This window comes from Athene cunicularia (assembly GCF_003259725.1).
Source record: "Athene cunicularia isolate RWA chromosome 6 unlocalized genomic scaffold, athCun1 chr6_part1, whole genome shotgun sequence".
Lineage (NCBI taxonomy): Eukaryota > Metazoa > Chordata > Aves > Strigiformes > Strigidae > Athene > Athene cunicularia.
Genome location: NW_020799105.1, coordinates 2128018 through 2137753, shown reverse-complemented (window position 1 = coordinate 2137753; position 9736 = coordinate 2128018).

Here is a 9736-nt window from a genome sequence, read left to right as displayed (position 1 = left end):
GGCTGGCCCCGCCGGTGCGGCCCTGGACGGCGTGCGGTGAGCGCCGGGCACCGCAGCCCCACCGCAGCCTGCCCCGCGCTTTGCCTGAGCCCCTCCCGCCTCGGGCGGGTGTGCTCGCAGGCCGGGAGCCGCTAACTCACCCTGGCGGACTGGCCTGTAACGTAACACCTTCGGATTTACCTAATTGAAACTTAACGTTATTTTCAGCAGAGCTCAAGCGATGTGAGAATCAAAACCACTTAGTATCATGAATATTTTTTCCTGTGGACTTGTGTGTAAATGTGTAAAATGTTTGCAGCAGTCCAAACTTACTATAGCAGGCTGACTCTTTGCCCATAAAACGTTAAATCAACCATGACCAGACTCATTTTCCCATGTCAGCCAAGAGGACTCTGTAAATCAACACATTAGGGCTTCGCTGGGTAGGAGCTGCGTGTGCTTCATGCAAAATGGCCCTGACAGCCGCTCTCTTGGTGCCGTGATTGTCAGCCTGCAGCTGACTGCAGAATTGGCATGTGGCAGTGGGAAACCTTGCAGGTAGAGTGCAAAATCACTGGCAATACAATAAGCAATAGACCGAGGGCTGGCACAGCAGGAGGAAATGGTACAAGTTCTTTCACCTATTGATGTGATTGTGTTTTGCACAGGTATTTTGCAGAGCCTGCCCCACCAGCGTGAGCCACTTGGATGAGCCTGTGCCTCCTATGAAGGCCTGGTTACTTGTATGTGGGCAGAGATGTTCTGCAGACACTTCCTACCACCTCAAGATGGAACTTGCTTGGAAGCCATTACAGAAAGCTCATCTCAAGGTTATGAAGGGGTGTGTGATAGCTATACCTGGATGCAGATGAGCACAGTGGATAAATACAGCTAAGAAAGAACAGCCTTGGCCATAGGTGACCATCCAGAGACAACCAAGACAAGTTCCCTTCTTTGTTTAACAAACAAGAAAGAAAAAAAAATCCACCCCCCCAACTCTAACTGATGTGCTGTATTCTGTTAAAATCCTCAGCCAGCCAGTCCTTATCTAAACCACTATGTCAGGGTAAGGGTTCAGATACTGGAAAGCTGATTCCTGGGTGCTAGTAGGTTGAAAGGAACAGGAGACATAGTACAGCATGTAACAAAATAATATAACCCCTTACTACTACACAACCAATCCCAATAGTTATACGCATTAAATCAGATTATATGCAGATATCAAGGTAGAGCTTTGTGCTATATTTCATGAAAAGGACCTCAGCATAGAAAAATCATTATCCAGTGCTCCTTGCTGGATTGCCTCCCACTCAGAGGGGTGACCCAGCTATGACCCAGGCTCTGAACACTTGTGTGTAAACTTTCAGCATTACATCATTTCAACTGGAATCTCACCTCTTTGCTCACTGTTGTTCTATGTGGCTTACCTGGAGGTAAAGAAAGAAAAGGAAATCACATGATAAGTTTAAATCAGAAGGAAGATGGTTTACTTATGAAGTGATGATACAAACTGCTTACAATTTTTCCTGTGTTTAAAAAAAAAGGTGGCATTAGTCAAGCAAGTGTCTGTAGCAGCATTTCTTCTTGGTCACTACTCTCAATACCTGAAGAAGGGCTGAACAAAGAAAACTTGTTCTTCAAAGTTCAGTGTACTTGTGTGGTTTTTGCATATTTGTTCTTTACTCCAGAATTTTTTGGAATATGAGTTTTATGGAAATCAACAAGAGCAAAATGTAAATTTTGCATTGTGAAAGTTTCCCTGTGAGAATTATCTGTCTCAATGAAGGTACATTTTTAGAGAAGCTAAAACAAGTCCTCTTTCAAAGGCTGCCTGTTCTGTAAATTTTGAAAGAGTTGAAGCAGACTAAGAACATGAAACAACTAAGCACACACCCTACTTCATCTATCTGTAATTTTTATTTTTCATTAACAGAGCAGAGGATTACCCTTTATGTAATTTCTTTCCCATAAACCCCACATTTCTTTCCTCTTTTTCTATTTCATTCACAGAAATTTCCTATCCTCAATGGATGACAAAGTAGGCAGAAGCATACAAGTGTGAAGAGCTTTTTTCCTGATCAGCTACATTCAGGTACTCCCAGCTCTGATAAATGTACTACCTTTAGTGTCAGGAGTAGAGATTAAAGGCAACAGGAACTTGGCCAAGGTCACAAGTCCTTACAGTAAATAAGCAGTCTGTTCAAGTAAACTTATTAAATTGTGGCCACAGAAGAACAGAGACTAGACAGAGTTAGCAACTCTTACATTCCATTTCCAGGTTTACCATTAACAGCATGCAACTTTATTGTGTGGCTCTGTATCTGTAAAATGGGCTCCTAGTATTTAGTTATCAATTACAAAGAGTTTTAATGAGGATAAGGCAATAAATGCTTTAATGCATTACCATGGCATAAAAACACAATGACTTAATTTCACATTCCCTATAGGAAAGCTCCAACATGCTTTATGTCTTGCTGTATGATAGTATAGGCAAATCAAGAGGATCATCTCATTCCCATTTAGGGTGTCATGCTCTCTTGTCAGAATTAAATATGCTAGTGCTGCTGCAAGTTCTATGTTTTGCATTACTCAGTGACCAGAAGCAAACATGCTTCAGGGTTTCTCATTCCTCCACCAATTTTTAAATTAATGAAACAATGTAATACAACATATGCATGTAATGTTGATGTATATTTGGTCCTTTGCATCAGTTGTTGACACATGTTTAATATTTGAAGTTCATGTTCATGGTGTTATCTTTAAATTTATACAATATGATGTTCTACCTGTGACCTTGAACTCATGAATAATCACCATGCTAATATGACAAAGGTACAAATGGTATTATTATATAGCTTTGGTAGTCTTGTTTGAATGTTATTTATATACAAGGGTAAAATCAATTAGCAAAACACCATTTTTGAAATGTAATTTATTAACAATGTATAAGGGTATTCTTTGGTTGAGTAGCTCTAGGACAAAGATAATTTAACATGTTGTGGATACTTCAGTTAGGATTTGCATCTTCTCTCTCCATGGTCTAAAAGGCAAAATTTTCTCATTTACTTCCACATGAATGAATTGGACTACAGTAAACAGCAGTGATCACCTATTGTCTCATTCCCAAATTTTTATCATGATCTCAATGTATTCTGGTTATTTAATATCAAAGTATGTTAATAAGAAAGAGGAATGTGTGGACCCAAATTATAACATCTAACAAAACCAGTAATCATTACAACCCAATTTAAAAAGATGCTCCACTCTCCCTGGACTATTGGTATCCATTTATATCTGTTATTGTTAATAATATTAATAAACCAAAGTAGAAAAATAAGAACCTGATGCCATTTTTCATTATTCATCATGAAAACTGTGTAGAATAGATAGGATTTTTAACAGGGTGTATGTCTAATTACAGCACACATGTAAACAACCATGGATCTGTAATGGGCTCTTTACAGTAGAGGTAAAAGCTATTCTTAGCCAAAACCACCTGCATCTTTCAGTATGCCTCTTAAAATCGTTCATGTAACAAAGACAATGAGTAAAAATTTCTATGGGCTTAGTTGTGGATGGGGAGATAAGTTGACCTTGATTGTTCTGGCTGACATTTGAAGTTTCTGTGACTTGGATGGCATGAAAACCCCTGTTACATGCAGTAGCAAAGGACAAGGTTAGTTCAGTTGGGTTCTGGGTGAGCAACCTGGTGTAAGAAGAAATTGAAAGGAAATACGATTCTTCCCTGTGGCAAGATTGTAGTTCTATTTATATATTTATTCTGGAGTAATGAAAGCAATAACATTTTTACAGTGAACAGTAAATAATCATAGGATGCCAAAATACCCAAGCCAGGGTAGGGTATATTTATGTTTGTAGTATATACACACACAAAAAGTATTACTTCTTCTAGAAGTGTTGAGCTAAAGATGGTTTGATGTCTTTTATGCAGTCTTGGCTGCATGTCTCTGGATAGATGAAATGTTTATCAGCAGTGCCCTTATGTCTTCCCAGACAGCAACAAAACTGGCCAGTCAAAGCCCTAGTGAACACATGGATGCACACACACACACTTAGAGCGTGAAGCTCTGAAGATATTATATACTGTAACAAGGCCTTGTTTTGCCAATTATTAGGCCTAGCATAAAGGACACAGCCAGCATAAAGATGAACCAATAACCAATTTGTATTTGATACAAAAGCATCAGTACATGGGTGAGCACTGGGGGTACAAACAAATCAATCAGATTATGCATAATCAACATCAATCCCACTGACCCCAAAAACGACACTGCACAACCAACAATGGGTAGAATAAATGGTGGCATGCAGTCTCCCATAGAAGGGACAGGAGACAACCAAGTCAACAAGCCAAATACATAAGACCAAGGAAGCCACATACTGAATCTCTACACAGCCCACATTTACAAAAGCCAGACCTGACCGGAGCCCAGCCCCAGGGAGGCGGGAGGTCCTTCCCCAACAGGGAACTCTGCACAGTGCATCCACCTCACAGACAGACACTGCCCCTTCCTGCAAGGGGTCCCAGCTTTTATCCCCAAGTGGGACACCTGACCTTTGTTTACTTAATGCGGAACACCCGGGGCTCCTTTACCTAATGGCTCTCCCTGCAAGGCCGGCTGCATCCTGGAGGGAAGCCTAAAGGTAAACTCATCCCTCCTTTGTGAAGGGCTGTGGGAATCACCCATATGTCAACCTTCATTTGGGGATTGGGGTTGAAACTCCAGCATTTCAAGCACCCACAGATTTCTTGTTACCTGTCCTTAGCGTGGGCACTGAAACAGACTCCTGAAGTACAGAAAAATTAATTTAACAGTTATAAAGACATCAAATTGATGACACCAGAGAATGAAGTTCAGAATATCCTCCTCTGCCTTGCCAGAATAATTAGAGAACAGTTCATTCATATCCTCTCTGTTGATTCTGCAAAAATACTAGTTGCATGACTGGACTTCTGCGATAGAGATGCTCACTAACTCATCTCACAGATTATGCAACAGCTAGAGTGTGGTAACATCTTTGATACAGTGGCTACTGGCTCCATGTTTCATTTTCTAAATGTAAAGTTATTTGAATTTTTTACCTATGCTCATATACTATGTGGCTGATATTGCATCTTTACCCTTTGCTGCTAAAGATTTTTAGTTCACCTTTAAGTGACACGTTCAGATATGAACTTCTTGGCTTCACCGTTCAGGTCAAATTGTGAGCATAGTTTTTTGGATTAAAAATGCTTAGTCTTCCACCTTTCTATTCCACATAAAATAAAATTGCCTGAAGATATCCACCATAATCTAATCTATGATATTCTAATAGGTAGTGTATACTATCAACTTCAATATTTTAAAACCTTAAGTGAATATCTGCTATCACTGTTTAATACAAATAGTTCTGAAAGATTATAAAAATATTTAATGCATAATGCATGTCACTCAGGTATTGTCAGTAATGGATAAGGATCATTTGGATAATTTATAAAAGTAGACAAAAACATTTTTCAGTAGTTAGTGTTTTCAGGGTGTTGGTTTCTAATAATAACATTTTGGCATAACTTATGCAAATCGATGTACTAACTTGAGTGCTTTTATTCTACCTGAAACACTGAAAGTGTCTTGCATTATAGAAACATGTATAAAACCAGTTTAGCTCTTTTGCTCGCTTTAGGCCAAACAGTAACACAGATCACAATTTTTCTTGGTTCAAAAGTGAAGGAGCCCTCCTCTCACCCCTGTGTGGCCTGTGAGGTGCCAAGGAGTTGGAGAAGAACCTTAACGATAACTGGGTTTCCCCTAACAATGGGGAATCCTTAAATGGCAGAGTATATCAAGTGAAGGAGGGAACACAGCCCAGGCACTTTGTGGGCTGCAATGGTGCTGAACCTGGTGTGTCTGCTCTGGCTGAGGGTGAACTGTCACACTGGGGACTGGTAAAAAGCTTTTCTTCAGCTTTTACCCTGACTTTTAGGTGGGTCAAGCCTATCAAAGTCTGTAGCTACCGTATCAGTTTAAGATGCTCTCAGGCTTTGGGTGCCCCAGCTGTGTACACTGTTTGCTTTCAGACTTCCACCTGGAACAAATAGTTTCCTTCCTGCTAAGAGAAAGTTTGGGGCTGATTTAACAGGAAGTTCACTTCATCGGCTGCTGCACTGTGACTATACAGACCCACACTGTGTTTCATTTCCTCTACCCATATGAGGGTTACCAATTATATCTGGAAGGCCCTAGAGATGCATATGTCCCCTTAGTGCCATCAGACATGCACCACACATTTTAGGTCTCATACCAGGTTATTGAAATCTGTCTGACTGCAATGTAGCCTTTAATTTTTCAGCCTTCTGACTTACTTTCAATCAACGAATAAGCAAAACTATGATGTTTTAAGGGCACACAGGTAAGAAATGAGACCTGAGGAGGTTGGGCCTGCTGGAGGTAGGCCAGGCCTATGCAGAGGAAAAGTTTCTCAGTAGCACACAAAAAGAGGTGACTTGTTGGCACCTCGACATGGCTGGTTCTGACCCCAGAGACAAGAAACATGAAGGTTAAACCCTGAAGGCCACCTACTTAAAACGATGAGGATGTCAGTAGACCACTTGGGTAGCTCTGCAGAATCTACATGATGCTGAGCTGCACTGCATTTCTGACCTGAAGACCACTGCAGAGCCATCTGGATTCCTTAACTTTTCAATTTAGGGCTTGATCTCTATGCTAGGCTAGGTGAGTGTAGAAGTGGAGCCTCCACAATCCTCTAGGGAGGAAAGGAGAAGGCGCTGTTTTCTGCCTGGAACCTCCACAATCCTCTAGGGAGGAAAGGAGAAGGCGCTGTTTTCTGCCTGTCTCACATATCCAGGGTAGCAGTGGGACAGAAATTCCAGGACGAGACAAGACACCAGCTTGGGTAAGTGCCCTGATTTTATTATACCTGTTTGAAGTTGGGGAAGGAAGGAGAATATGGATAGCTTGTAGGGAATGTGTGCTATGTGGCAGCAGACAACCAAGCAGGAGGTGTCCCTTGCAGAAATTTTATGCTCAAAGGCCAGAAATAGCTTCCAGAATTCCTTCATTCCATATCACCCATGATCATAAGGAAAAAAAAAAGATGTCTTTAACCAACAGTTTTACAGACTTTGCTCATTGCCTGCCATAGTATTGACTACCATGTATGCCTATACACCAACAGTGACACGTCTTGGCTCACTAGCAGCCAAGAACAGGTCATACAGTCTCAGAAGGTAGTGTTGTACATGTGTCATCATTAGTGCATAGTATACTCACAGCCTAAACTCACTCTGACAACCACAGGCATGTGGCTGTTCATGTTTGTGGTCCCACTAGCACCTTCCCCACCTATATGAAATTTCAAAGCACCATTTTCAAAGTGGTGCCATGCAGGCTGGGAAGATAAATCCTTTCTATTCCTCTCATGTATTCCTGGACATAACAACCACAAGGTGTCAAGAATTCAGGTTATTGAGCTTACACAGGATCTCACAGAATTATTCACTCTCTCTAGCATCCCTCTTATGCTTTCCACTCAGCTTTGTGTACCAGACATATTGCTATCTCACTAAGGCACAAGAGCATGTTTCTCCTCTGATGCTGCCACCCTAACTTGGAAAACATAAGCCTCAGCACATTCCTGCAGCCCCTTCAGTAACACAGATGGTCCATTCACTCAGGTGGGAAGGTAACCGATTGCTTTTTCCTGCTGTGTAGTTTCTGGACGTAATGCAGCCTCATTTCTGGATTTTTGGATATGGTAGTATTAGAATTCCTTTGCTGGAATTCACTTGTGAAAATATGGTGCTCATCTATTCCAAGATAAAGCTTCTCAGTATAACTGGACATGTTCTTCACCCCTGTTAGATTAATCAGTGTAGACCAGCAAGACTATAGGCTGGTGTCTCTTCTCATTCATGCAATTAAAAGAGCTGGGTGAGGATATTGTTTTGGGTGGATGACAGTCTGCATGACCTTAGGAACCTCTAGCTGAGACAGACTATGCAGGGGTAGAAAATGGATGTTACAGACTTCCTCTATGCCATTGATTTTTCCCTCTTGAAGGAGCTGGGACTGCCAGACACCACAGCATGATGGCCAACCTCTAGGTGGCCTCTAACAGGTTTCTGGAACACTGGGAACTGCTAATAATTAATTAACGGATACACTGGTTCAGATTGCCTTTAGAGAGCATGCCTGAGAGGTCATGTTAGACATGAAGCATTGGTTAAGTGATTGCAATATATGCAGAGTACTAGGATGACCTGTGGCTGAAGCTGGTTAGGGACAGCTTTGGAGCCAGTTTGGAGATCAGCCCATATGCATAAATAGGACTTGGAGCTAGGGTTTTCTCCCTGGTACAGGGGCCTTATAGATGTACTCTAGGTATCTGTCTCAGAACCTCAATGACAATCATAGTGACTCTAAATGGAAAGAACATTAAGCATGCTATGTCAGGCAGGGAAAAAAAATGAAGTGCCAGAATGGAGGTTGCCTCTACAATCTAGGTTCTGTCTGTTTAGTTCATGGACATGATGACAGTCTTGATGATGATAAATCATGAAGATCAAGTGGTATCACCTCTGTGTTATCCCTGCCTCATTTGGTGCAAAATCTGCAACAGAGTGAATGCCAAGGGACCATAACTTGTCACTGACCTCTCTGAGAGGAGTGGTAGTATAAAACCAAGATAGCACAATATAGCGAAGTAGCATATTTTTTCTTCACCCATACAGAACATACAGAAGTATGATACAAAATGAGAAACCTCTAGTGGTTTCTGTATCAAGTTGGAGGATTAAAAGCAATAGGAGATTGTAATTTAAGGTAATAACAAAAATGCACTTCTAAAACAGTAAATTTTGAATTCTAGATATTAGTACTGAAACCATACTGAAAAATTACCCAGTTAGGGTTACTAATATGGGTTACATTTAGGACGTATACCTGGAAACACATTGGTTTACCATTTTATAATCAGCAACAAGCTATAGTACCTCAGAAACAGGATAAACAGGATGACCTTTCTCTGTTCTGTGCCTTAAAATCAGAACAGAAAATTGAAATAAAATTAATTAGACTGGCAAGTTTGATAGAGTTAATGTGATGTGATACTATATGGTTATGTTGATGGGATAGTTTCATTTTTACTGATCAAACAAACATAAAGTGGCCTGGACCTGCTTTAAGGGAGCTAGCTGAAAAAAACCTATCCAAGTAGTACAAAGCTGAAGTTTTGTTCAGTTCAAGATGATTAGTCTGTCCTGGGAGGTGAGGAGAGGCAATGTTAGTATGGACTATATTTCTACGCCACTGTTTTTCTTTGGTCTACAGGACCACAGCTTGTGGAATGTCTTGTAGAAATCTCTTGATCATATGTATTCCTCCACCGAAGTTTGTAAAACACTAGTTTATTTGACAAGAAAAGGTAAAAGTTCTGTAAGAGCCCAAACTTCTGTCTATTATTTTTGCCTTTTATTTTTATATTTTCCATTCTACAAGAGGGAAAAGGCTTTCAATTTTTTATCACACATAGAAAAGCGATTGTCATTCTTGGGTTTTATCCCCATTCCTGAGTGGTATTAGCAAGACAGCTAACCTTTCAAGTTATCCTCAGTGTAACTAGCTGTAAAATTGGAATATTAATGCCTAATTGAGATGGGTATAGTAGAGCTTAATTGATTATTATATGAAATTTGCAGGTGAATGAAACTTTAGATATGTTAGGTATGACTTTCTTT